General features: G+C 46.1%; 1 pseudogene; it reads left to right on the top strand.

The window, feature by feature from the left end:
* Positions 1-2,786: 2,786 nt before the first annotated feature.
* On the top strand, positions 2,787-4,279 carry LOC132229537 (large ribosomal subunit protein uL23-like; annotated as a pseudogene).
* The last annotated feature ends 907 nt before the right edge of the window (positions 4,280-5,186 follow it).

A 5,186-nucleotide genomic window follows, 5' to 3' on the forward strand; every position in this document is an offset into this window, starting at 1 on the left:
CAAATAAAAAATTATGGCAATTTGGGTTTCAATAAACGCTATGAAGAAGTCAAGAGGGCAACGTGAGGAAAGAGAAATGAGAGAACAGATTCTAGGTAAAAGTTTGGGAAAGACTACTCAGAGTAAGTGTGTTGAGACCTGCAGAACAAGAGGGACCTAAGCATGCAAAACACTCAGCCCACTCCCTGTCCCAGTTTCAGAGTGTTCTTTGATGACTGTCCCCAAGGCCTATCACAGTTCCACCAAGGGCAGGTGCTCGATGTGTCCTTGAGCTCAGTGATGGAATGGAATACTGCAAGCATGAAGGGAAGGGAAGGGGGTTGCAGCATATCTTACAGGATGATCTGCTTGCATTTTTTATCCCCACTGAAAGAGGGCTGTGATCTAATGGCACACACAGAGCTCTTCGAGGTAAATCTTCATCCATCTGTCTGTTCATTCATCCATTTCAGGCAATTTATTGATACCTACCGTGTGTCAGGCAAGATGAATGAGTGAGAGTCCCTTCCCTGAGGAGTTCACAGTCCACGAGGGAGACACATAGTGAAAAAAATCACAAACCTGAATAAGAAATGCTCTAATGGCCGCAGGACTATTAGGATGTAGAGTGTAATTCTGCTTGGGGGGAGTGGGAGTATTCATGGAGGAGGGAACATTTGAGCTAGTTCTTTTTTTAAAATTTAAATATATTTTATTGATTTTTTTTTTTTTTTTTTTTTTTTTACAGAGTGGAAGGGAGAGAGATAAAGAGTTAGAAACACCGATGAGAGAGAAACACCAATCAGCTGCCTTCTGCACACCTCCTACTGGGGATGTGCCTGCAACCAAGGTACATGCTCTTGACCGGAATCGAACCTGGGACCTTTCAGTCCACAGGCCAAGGCTCTATCCACTGAGCCAAACCGGTCAGGGCTTGAGCTAGTTCTTGAAGGACTGAGGAGGACTCTCCCAAGGGGAAAAAGCAAAGGAGGATATTCCCACTGGACGAAGAGGCCTGAACATAGCATGATCTTTTCTGGAACATTGGGAAGGGTGGAGGGCAGAACTCATAATATGAAGGCCTGAAATGTCATGCTAAAGGAGGGATTGATCCAAGGGGGCAGTGATGTGAGTGAAGAAGGGGAGGAAGGTGGGAGAGAGAGCTGTTTATTCTGAGGAAATGCATGAATTTAGAGAACCTGTCTGTCCTTCATTCACTTTTACCTCCTGAGCTGCTAGGTCCCAATAAACTCTTCAGTCCCAAAGGGGTCATGACTGATAAGGGTCTTTCAGGAAATGACCTAAAAGCAAAGTGGACTATGTCTATTCTCAAGAGTAGAAACTTCTCACTCCAGGGCCCGGGTCTCCTACAGGTGGGAAAACAGGCCTGGAAAGATCCTCACTTAGGACCTCCCTTCTCCCAGTCCAGGACCACTCTACCATTGTCAGGCAGTGGGCGTCCACTGTGGGACGGAATCAAGAAGAGGCCAGTGGCCACGATCCCAGAGGTCAAGGGATGAACTTGGAAGCTGGACAGATTGACCTCCAATGTCCTCCCAAAACTCCAATCTGCTGTGAGCCCAGAGACCATGGAAAGATATTCAGAACCCTTTACATTGGGGAATAGAGAAATACAGGTCAGACAAATAAATATTAGATGAGGTCAGACTCTTTTGTTTCCTTAACTTTGTTTTTGGGAAAGACTTTTTTAACCACAATAATGTGGCAAGGTCATGATAAATTCAGTTTACACAGTAATCCTGTGAAGCAGGTTTTTATTAGAATCTCTATTACAGATACAGAAACTGAGGCTCAGAAAAGGGCAGTCGCTTCAGCAAGAACAGCCAGCTAGTAAGTGACAGAGCCCAGCCTCAAAGACTTAGGTTATGCTGACCCATAATATAGTCTCAATAAATGGTAGCTATTATTATTTTCCAAATTTCAACAATGAAAATGCATACTTTCATAGTAAGGCTCTGACTTCCCCCAACAAATGCTATTAAAATAAATAAATAAATAAAATGGCCTGCCAGGTTAAAGGGCTCCCTCACACAAATGAATGCTTGCTGAGTGCCTACTTCCGGATATCACAGGGTCCTGGGTAGGAGGAAGGTATGTGGTAAAGCCTGATGCCTAGGTATATGCCAATTCATGCTTCCCAGTCTTGCTGGGTGGGGCAGGAAGCAGAGAACAGAACATAGCAGGTCTCATGAGGCAAGACCGCGCCCCCCCCCCCCGCTCCTCCCCCCACCCCCGATGCCCATGCTGTTGGTCCTGAAGGAACACAGCAAGGTCACAATATAAGGGTGCTAATCCCCTGACCATGGGTCCAACCCACCCGGAAACACTTGGTCCTAGGATGACCTCCAGTTTCTTATCTCACACATCAAGCCTCAGAGAACTTTCTCGGAGCAGCTCAGCAGTAAGAGAACTCTCCCACCTCCAACTTCTACCTGAACCCCTTTGGCAGTGGGCGTGTACCAGCTACAATTTGGCTTATCTTTGCCTGCCTGTGTCACTAAAGTGGGAGCTTCCAGACTCTAGAGACAGGCAGTTCTGGGTTTTAATCTACTTCTACTGCTTTCTATCTGCATAGTCTTTTTAAAAAATTGATTTCAGAGCCCTAACTGGTTTGGCTCAGTGGATAGAGTGTCGGCCTGCAGACTCAAGGGTCCCAGGTTCGATTCCGGTCAAGGGCATGTACCTTGGTTGCGGGCACATCCCCAGTAGGGAGTGTGCAGGAGGCAGCTGATCAATGTTTCTCTCTCATCGATGTTTCTAACTCTCTATCCCTCTCCCTTCCTTTACGTAAAAAATCAATAAAAAAATATATATTTAAAAAATTGATTTAGAGAAGTGGGAGAGGGGTAGAGAGATAGAAACATCAATGATAAGATAGAATCGTTGATTGGCTGCCTCCTGCACACTCCACACTGGGGATCCAACCCGCAACCCAGACATGTGCCCTGACCAGGAATCCAACCGTGACCTCCTGACACTCAATCCCTGAGCCACACAGGCAGGGCCTACCTGAATAGTCTTAAGCAAGCCACTTCATTTATCTGTGCTTCAGTTTTCTCATCTGGAAACCTCATAATGTTGGCATTGGGCACTCGGAAGGCACTCACTAATTGGTAGCTAGCTCCCTTCAGCCTCCAATTGGTGTGTCAAGAATGCCTCAAAGAGCCTGCCCTCCCCTGAATTCAGTAGATTAGAAAGTCAAATCCTATATAATAAAAGCCTAATATGCTAAGTGTCTGGTTGTCCAGTCAGCCATTCAACCAATTAAAGTATAATCTCTCTATATAAAATCCTAATATGCAAACAGACCGAACGGCGGAACAACTGAACAGCCGAACAACCGGTTGCTATGATGTGCGCTGACCACCAGGGGACAGATGCTCAACACACGAGCTGCCCTTTTGGGGAGCGGGCCTAAGCCATCAGTCGGACATCCCTCGAGGGCTCCCGGACTATGAGAGGGCGCAGGCCAGGATGAGGGACCCTCCCCCTCCCCCTGTGCATAAATTTTGTGCACTGGGCCTCCAGTGGAAAATATTAAAAAGTGCGGCCTTTTTACGAAGATGGTGCCGAAAGCTAAGAAGGAAGCCCCTGCCCCTCCCAAAGCCGAAGCCAAAGCAAAGGCTTTGAAGGCAAAGAAAGCAATGTTGAAAGGCATCCACAGCCACAAAAAAGAAAAAGAAGATCCACACGTCACCCACCTTCTGACGGCCAAAGACACTAAGGCTCCAGAGGCAGCCTAAATACCCTCGGAAGAGCGCATCCAGGAGAAACAAGCTTGACCACTACGCCATCCTCAAATTCCCCTGACTACCGAGTCAGCCATGAAGAAGACAGACGACAATAATACACTAGTGTTCATTGTGGATGTCAAGGCCAACAGCACCAGGTCAAACAGGCTGTGAAGAAGCTCTATGACATGAAGTGGCCAAGGTCCACACCCTGATCAGGCCTGATGGCGAGAAGAAGGCATATGTTCGGCTGGCTCCTGACTATGCTGCTTTGGATGTTGCCAACAAAATTGGAATCATCTAAACTGAGTCCAGCTGCTTAATTCTAAATATAAAAATTTTACACTGAAAAAAATAAAATAATAAAATAAAAAGTGCAGTCTGAGACACACAGAGAAAGGGCTTTCGTGGTCGAGCCCATGTCATGGCTGCCTGAGATTGGAAGTCATAGAATCCCAGACCATCACAAGTGAAGCTTGAAGGATAAAGATGATGGCAGTTAAAAGCGGGAAATGTTTCTTTCTTTCTTTTTAAATATAGTTTATTGAATTTTTACAGAGAGGAAGGGAGAGGGATAGAGAGTTAGAAATATCAATGAGAGAGAAACATTGATCAGCTACCTCCTGCACACTCCCTGCTGGGGATGTGCCTGCAACCAAGGTACATGCCCTTGACCGGAAACAAACCTGGGACCCTTGAGTCCACAGGCCAACGCTCCATCCACTGAGCCAAACCGGCCAGAGCAGGAAATGTTTCTTAAAACTTACACTGCATGGATGTTGGGACAGGTACCTTGCTTGAATTCTCTCACTTAATCCTCATAGAAACCCTATAGGGTGGGTATTACCGCCCATTATATAGATTAAGAAACTGAGTAACTTGCCCAAGGGCACACAAGGCAGGAGCCAGTCCAAAGTCCATGTTCCATGCTCTTAACTACCTAGTTGCTCTATCTAATCCCTTTATTTTACAGATGAGGTTCAGGGAAGGGAAGTGTCTCACAGGAACTTTCACACAAAGGAACTATAATAGGAGCATCCCTTCAGAGCGCCGTCTGGTCAGGAAGTTCTCAGGGAAATTCAGATTTAAGAAACACTTACTAAGTACCTGCATCATTTCAATTCATACTCAAAACAGCCCTCTCCAAATACTGCACGGATTAGAGGGGGAAACAGGCTCAAAGGGATCATTTACCCGCAAGTCAATTCAGCAAAACAAACAAACAAACAAACAAAACCGGTGGCGCAGTACTGGTTTGGCTCAGTGCATAGAGCCTCGGCCTGCGGACTGAAGGGTCCCAGGTTCGATTCCGGTCAAGGGCATGTTCCTTGGTTGCGGGCACAGTAGGGGGTGTGCAGGAGGCAGCTGATTGATGTTTCTCATCGATGTTTCTAACTCTCTATCCCTCTCCCTTCCTCTCTGTAAAAAAATCAATAAGATATATTTTTAAAAAAA

This window comes from Myotis daubentonii, chromosome 3, assembly GCF_963259705.1.
Source record: "Myotis daubentonii chromosome 3, mMyoDau2.1, whole genome shotgun sequence".
Classification (NCBI taxonomy): domain Eukaryota; kingdom Metazoa; phylum Chordata; class Mammalia; order Chiroptera; family Vespertilionidae; genus Myotis; species Myotis daubentonii.